This window comes from Fukomys damarensis, unplaced genomic scaffold, assembly GCF_012274545.1.
Source record: "Fukomys damarensis isolate Sample0158 unplaced genomic scaffold, DMR_v1.0_HiC HiC_scaffold_5, whole genome shotgun sequence".
Taxonomy (NCBI): domain Eukaryota; kingdom Metazoa; phylum Chordata; class Mammalia; order Rodentia; family Bathyergidae; genus Fukomys; species Fukomys damarensis.
This window is the reverse complement of record NW_022900917.1, coordinates 33,493,730-33,501,515: the sequence shown is the minus strand read 5'-3', so window position 1 is coordinate 33,501,515 and position 7,786 is coordinate 33,493,730. Positions and strand designations below refer to the sequence as shown.

At 33.4% G+C, this 7,786-nt stretch overlaps 1 protein-coding gene and 1 long non-coding RNA gene across 4 annotated transcripts in view; one reads left to right on the top strand and one right to left on the bottom strand.

Moving 5' to 3' along the window:
- The window catches only part of LOC104853356, a 77,766-nt gene that overhangs the window by 1,848 nt on the left and 68,132 nt on the right, over nt 1–7,786 (top strand). The window lies entirely within an intron of this gene.
- Nucleotides 1–7,786, bottom strand: part of Il7 (interleukin 7) — a 33,933-nt gene that overhangs the window by 5,807 nt on the left and 20,340 nt on the right. Inside the window, exon 1 of one of the 3 annotated variants that reach the window (XM_019205590.2) lies at nt 4,857–4,939. The exons of the other annotated variants lie outside the window; for them this stretch is intronic. The gene's annotated coding sequence lies outside the window, so the exon portion shown is untranslated. Of the gene's footprint in view, nt 1–4,856; nt 4,940–7,786 lie in introns of those variants that run through there. 3 annotated transcript variants of the gene reach the window in all.

The window sequence follows — 7,786 nt, the reverse complement described above, 5'->3', positions numbered from 1 at the left end:
TATATATATATATATGTATATAGATATATTCCCTTCATGTATTTAGAACGCCTATTCAATAATGTAATTGCTGAATTACACTGATACTGAATTCAGCGAGATTCTGTCTTCTACAAGGAAATAAAAGTACCTGTTTTAGAGGATATTCTATATAGACAAAATATTATACATTTTGAAATCAAGAAGCTGAGATAGAATTAAGATGTTATTCCACCTACTCATTGGCCACTCTGCAGAAGGATCAAAATTTACATTACAATGAAGGAAAAAAACCTCTTGATGATGAGAGAGAAAGTTGAAATCCATTCTTCAGCATTTATAATATCCACTTTGTTGGGTATGGTTTGACTATGTCTGCATTATAAATGTAGAATGGGAAGATGGACTGGTGCCAGAATATGCTTTTTTTTTTTTCATTTGTAAGGAATCTAGTATGAAAACATCAGGATTATCTGGATCAAGAATTTAGGTGACAACAGTAAGAGCTTTGCTAACAATTAAGATTATCTTATGCACAGTGTCGGACCAGTTCTATCCAGCAGCCTAGCAATTCTATGCTAACCACAGCTTCTAGAGGGACTTCAGGCAATCTTATCTGACAGAATGTCATCAGTGGATAAGAAGTAAAGAGCAAAAGCAGTACTTAGTCAAGGCCCTCTCATCTTTACTTATTTCTAAGGAAATTATGCATCACTTTTCTCAACTATGAAATGCATAAATGGGTATTATGGTTTAAATCTAAAATGTCCCCCAAAAGTCTCACATGTTCAAAGGTAAGGCTTTTTGAAGGTGCTTGGTTTATGGGAATGCTATATTCATCATTGGATTCACTTTCGAGTTCATAGCTGAATGTGGTGTTAGGAGTTGGGACTTGGTTGGAGATGTGACCTGGAAGGGCATGTTCTTGTTCCTGGCTCTTTTCTCTGTTGCTTTCTGGTTCCCATCGGTTGAATATTTTGCTGGCCGAGACCTTCCTCTATGCTGTCTGTGACTTGAAGCCAGCCAACTATAAACTGAACTCTTTGAAATTGTGAACCAAATCAACCTCTTCTCTAAATTGTGGGTGTCAGGCATTTGTCCCAGTGATGGGAAAGTGACTGAGACAATGGCCTCTGGATGGACGTATCCTGTCTTTAAAAAATACAGTGTGTCTGTTTTACCTGAAGAAGTGATGACTAAGTACATAACTGTTTTATTTAACCATTCAACATTTAGCAAGGTTGTCTGCAAAATGTGATATGGAAACAGAAGAACACAGTCCCAGTTTCCTGGGCAATTTGGTAGAAAGGGTGACCACTGTATCCCTTTGTATATTTATATTCTTCATGTCCTTGAAAAAGTATACTTTTGAAAGTAGATTTGTTAGTGCCAGATATTGAACTCATACTGCAAACATGCCAACTGCAAAAGATATATTTAACTATCTTCAAGTTGCCATTTTACACATTCATAAAAAGGTAGTGCAGAATTCATATTTGCCTAAAAAGTCATTTTCCTATTGATTTCCATTTAATCCCAAGAAAGACAATAAAACATATATAGATTTTTCTTTGGTAAAATAGGAGCATTTTACCATACTTACCATATATCATGCCACCCTTCAAAAAGATGGTAGACATATACATAAATAATCTGTATAATTTTTTCAACACACCAAGCATATTATGAGAAAATATGAAATAAATTAGTGCAATTTTTGAAATATTTTATCAAATTGCACAACACATGAATATTTGAAAAACTTTGTTAGACCAATATTCCAGGTAATTAAGAAAACTCCTGGGGCTTGGGGATTTAGCTCAGTGCTTCTGCTGCCTACCTTGCTAGTGCAAGGTCATGAGTTGGATCCCCAGTACAAATGCACGTGCACGCACGGGCACACACACACACACACACACAGTCTTTGTCCCTGTCTGTCTCTGTGTCTCTGCAAAGCGCGCACGCACGCGCACACACACACACACACACCAAAAAAACAAAACTCTTTTTTGGCAGATCTCCAGAAACATAATGATATACCAGTTGGTCTGCTTGTCAAATATTTGATGCAGCATATAAAATTATTATTATAATCTTCAAAGTTTGACTTATATAAAAGTCAGTTATGCTTAACTACTTGATTTTAGTACAGTTTAGGAATACATTTAACATAGGTCTTTATGGGTACCAGCGACTGAAATTTTTTCATTTAAGCCCTCTCAGAAGAGCAATGCAGAATAAGAATCATAGAAATCAGGGAATAGTAAAGAATCTTAGGCACCCATCTCTTAATTTAGCAAAAAATAGAATTACTCTATGAATGTCACACTAATAGCTTCTTTTTCTTTTTCTTTTTGGTATTGGGGATCGAACTTGGGTCCTTGCACTTGCAAGTCAGTTGGCACAACTGCTGAGCTAAATGCCTGGCCCATAATAATAGTTTCTTACAGGAATCTTGATATAAGGGAAGAGTGCTTCAAATTAATTTTGAAAGTAAAAAATAAGAAAAGAAAAGCCATTGGCTCTGAGGTGCAGTATTTTACAATATAAAACATGATGCTGTTATTCCTAATATGTAAAGCTTTTTTTTTATTTGTAGAATTTGATCTTTCACATCTGCAGTTTTCTGTCTTTCAAATTTTTATTATTACACATTTAATTTTCTTTTTAAAAACACTAATCTCATACAAAACGGATCATCTATTTTACTTTTATATTATCATCTTTTTATATTATACTTAGATTATTAGTACATGTGTATAGTACATATTGTTTATTTCTTGTGCAAAGTTGGTACAGGTACATAACACATATGAATTTCCTTTTCATCCCCTTTCACTTCCCTCCTCCACACATCCCTTGATTCCCTGCTTTTGCGTGTGTGTTTATATGCAGTACACAATGTTTACATTCCTTGTAGAGTTGGCACCTGTACATATCATATCCCAATTCCTTTTGTTTCATCCCTGTCCTTTCCTTCTCTCCTTTCCCCTTCCATCTCTTGATGCCCTTTGCCTATTTTTAAAAATATTTTCATTTTGTGCAGTTTTCCCTACTATAACCTTACATAGGCCTGTTTTAATGGGTCACTCATTTCTATTTTATGTAGTATTTTTCATTTTCTCCCTTGACCTCAAAAGAATTCACCTTCATTTTTAAATTTTTCTCTTTTCTGATAGTTTATTTTTAGCTCTTCTAACTTTGTTTTCATAGTGTTAAGATAAAATGTTTAGTAGGAAGTAGGAAGAGTAGGGGAAAGGAAATAGGAGAAAAGAAAAAATATCAGAAAAGGAAAGAATGGAAACAAAGTCTTTGTAAATAGGGGAGGTGGAGGGGGTGAAGGGAGGGCAGGGGTACGGGGGAAAATGAGAACCAAGATCCATCATTGGGTACAAGAGCCCAATAATGAATGTAAACTGTACTGTATACTTAAAATGTACCAATAAACTCAATGAATAAAAAGATAAAATGTTTAATTTTATACTGTTTTCACAGATAATCTTTTGATCTAAAATTTCATTTTTATTTTGCCTACTCATGAATTTATGTGTTCGTTCTTTGTTTAGTTTGTTAGTATCAGTGCATAGTATGTTCTTTTTTATTTTCTGAAATGATATTCAGGTAGATTATATTATTATTTAGCTAATATTTAATATCTCCACCCCCTAATGTGTGAATGCTCTACCCACGGCTGCTATAACAAGTCACCAAAACCTTCACAATTCAAAACAAAGGGTCCATTATTTGACTCTTCTGTCCTCAAGTAGCTATCAGCACTCATTGGTATTCCTTGTCTTAAGGACACAGAGCCAGTCTCCATTGCCATTGCTGTCTCCGTGTGTCTCAAATCTCTCTATGACTTTCTCTTATGAGCATATCTGTGACAGCATTTAGGGCCCACCTGAATAGTTGAGGATAAATGCCCCATGTCAAAATACTTAATTTCAGTATATCTGCAAAGACTCCTTTACTTTGTAAATTCCAGAAATTAGAAATTAATTTCCTGAGTGGTAATTAGCCTACTACAGAGAATATGTTTCTCTGTCACTAGATGTTGGGTTTGACCAAAAACTTTCAGCAGTGCATATCAGCAGGTTCGATTAGAGAAGAGCCTTACATTGTACTTCCAGAACTGCATTCAGCCTCTTGTACTCTTGACTTTCAACTTGAGGATTAAACATCTGGTAGCTGCTGTGTTCATTATCTATTACTGCATAAAAAGTGCCATAAAAGATACTACAAAACAATAAACATTGTTGTAAATTTTCTGTGGTTCAGGAATTTGAGAGGAGCTTAAATGGGAGCATTCAGATCTGCAACTCCCAAGAGGATGCAGTTAAGATGCTGGCCTTGTCTGTAGTCACCCGACTTAGAATAGAGTACCCATTCCCACTGGGCTTCTGTCATACACCTATTGGTGGGCTTTTTTGAGCATCCTTATAAAATGGTTTTTAACTTTCCCTCAAATGTGCAATGCATGAGAGAGCAAGGAGGAGGTTTTATGCCATTTTTGACCTAGTCTTGGAGATCACACACTGCCTTTTCTTCTGTATTCTACTGCTTTGAAGTGAATCATTAATTCCAGTCCACATTCAAACAGGAGGAAATTAGACTCCATCTCTCAGAAAGAGTATCAAAATTTGTGGACATATGTCAAAACTGCCACACTCCACCTCATAACTCAGAATGAAATATGAACACTGTCAACCACAGCCAAGAATCATACCTGTGAATCTGAGAACATACATGCAAAAATCTGCAGAAAATATTAGCAAATCTAATAGAAGAATGCATAAAAACATTGTATTAGCTTTCCCATCTCTGGACACAATATCAGACACACACAACTTAATATAAGAAAGTTTTAATTGGCTCACGTTTTCAGTCTATGTTTGGCTGACTCCAAGCCAGAAGAAACATCATAGGGAAAAGACATGGAAGAATAAAGCTGCTCTGTTCATGAAGGCCCAGAAGCAGAGGAGGGAAACACTGCCAGAGAAGAATAGAATATATAATACCCAAGGTCACACCATGATGGTCCATCCAGACACACCCAGGGAGTCCTTTACTAATCTGCTGGGCTTTTCTTAATCAAATGAAGTTGATATATCAGGACAAATGGTCACAATCTACCCCTCAACAATTTCATACTCAAACACATCTCCTTAAAACGTACTTAATCTACAAACAAAGACAAAACCAAGTTCATATTTCTGTCATACATAATATTGGTCAACTATCCCACATACTGTAAATGTTATAATCCCTCCCACTATGTCTCATCAGTCCTAAACCTTGTTCAAAAGTCTAAATTTCTTCTGGAACTCGGTACAAACTCATAGTGTGAATTGCTGTGAAAGTAAAAAACAAGTTATATAATCCCATAGTACTCCCAAAGAGTAATTACTAATCTTCTAAGCAATTTTTTAACCAGTGAAATTGATCTATAAAGTTTAATGATCATATATAAACATCTAACCAAGTGGTATTTATTCCAGGTATGGAAGGTGTATTCAAATTAAAATGTTGAGTAATATTGAATTATATCAACAGGCAATAAAAATTTCATGATCATATCAATATATGTGAAAAGTTTTTGAAAAAGTATAACCTCAATTTATGATAAAACCTCAACAATCTTGAATGCAGATGAACTTTCTCAACTCAATAAAAAAATCTACATATAATTTATAGCTAAGATCAGCCTTCATAATGAGGAATTCAAAATTTTCCTGCTAGCAAAGCATAGCTTCCTCCTCTTACTATTGTTTTCAACATATTATTGGAATGTATAGCAAATCAAATAAAGTCATAAAAGGACATTAAATGTAAACAGACTGGTAAGAACAGAACAATATCTTTTTATATAAATGATACAATTGTGCATGTAGATAAAAGGATCAATACAAAGTTTTGAAAACTGCTGTACAATATGTGCAAAGTTGGAGAATATGAAGAATCTCTCTTTTATGCAGTTTGTTGCCCCTACGCATCAGAGTTCTGCAGATTGAAAGTATTCAGGTTAATCAACTTCATATTGAAAATACTTGGAATAACAATGAGTTGTTACAGATATGGAAAATATAGTTAAGCCTACAATGGTTCACTCTGTACTGAATATCTAGAGATTATTTTTTATTATTATTCTTTAACAAAAAAGTAAAAAAAATTATTACATAGCATTATATTAGGTTCTATAAATAATGTAGAAATTAAAGTATATAGGAGAATTTTGCTAAGTTATGTACAGAGTACACCACTTTATGTAAGTAACTTGGAATATTTATGAATTTGGGCATTGCAGAGGTCCTAGAATCAATCCTTCATGCATGCTGAGAGATTATTCTACCAACAAGAAGCAAGTGAAATTTGAAATTAAAACATATTACCATCTACATTAGAATCTTTAAAAATATTTCATTCAGGCATAATCTTGGAAAATATTCACAGGATTTATATGAGAAAAACTAAAAATAAGCTGATAAAAGATATCAAAAGAGGAAAAAATAAATGGAGAAACATTCCATGTTCATGGATAATGTAACTCAGCAGTATCAAGAAGTATCAAGATGCTTGTTCTTTTCAACTAGTTCTATATTCATCAAAACCCTAATTAAAATCTCAGCAAGTTACTTTATAGATATTAAAAAACTGATTCTAAAGATTACGGTGAGAAGAAAAAGACTGGATAGCAAACTCAATATTGAAAAAGTAAAGTTAGACAGGTGAAGCTACCAAACTTTAATACTACTATAAACTTAGTAGTCCAGATAATGTAATATTGGGAAAAGAATGTAAAACAACACAACAATATTGAAATATAGTTATGGGTAAAATAACTAAAATACTGAAGTAAATTTAAGAAAAAATCACTGAGTAGAGTAACACTCAGATTACTTTTTAAATGTCTAAGGGCCCTATAAAAATTGAAGTTAAGGACCAGGGATTTAGCTCAGTGATTCCGCCGCCTGACTTGCAAGCACAAGGACCTGAGTTCAATCCCCAGTACCCCCCCAAAAAATCTAGAAATTATAGAGAATGCATTATGAGTATTCATTCTTAAAAGAAAAAAGATAGAAAACTCTAATCAGTAAATTCACATTTAAAGAAAAAATCCTTAGTCCCTTTTTAGTGAATTAGAAATCATTGTACTTTTCCTATTTAATATTTAAAATGGCAAAATATTTATCTTTTAATTCAACTAATGCCTAGCTTTATTTAACTAACTTTATTTTCAGAATGACCAGTTACAACCTGGAAAAACAGATGTAAGCAACGACCCTTGTTCTCAATCTTCAAGCACTGTTTTGTTTTCTTTTTGCATAACCCAGCAAGCAAAAAGTTACAACTTTTTCAGCTCTTTCATCTATTTCTTATTCATAATGCAACATAAAACATAATATATTTCTTGCTACCCCTCCATGTACATATGTATCAGGCATTCATGCATATAAAATATGTAGACTTATATATGTATACAAGGGTTCATGAAGGTATTTTCCTTTTCAGTTTTATTAAGAAATAAGATCATGGTCCACTCCTCAATTTTTCTTTATTATTTTCATTTTATATGGTGACTTATTCTAGGTCAAATACATCTAGAATGAATTTTTTTGTATAACAATATGATATTGAACAATTGAGTGTATTTCACTATTTGTTTGCCTGAAACACTATCTGCTTTAGTGGTAGCCAAAATAAAATTCCACAGTTAAAAAGATTACATTTGACTGCTCTTTTGAACAAAGTAATACTGGAACCTAATTTTAAATTATACTGTACTTAAATTTCAGTATATATATATATA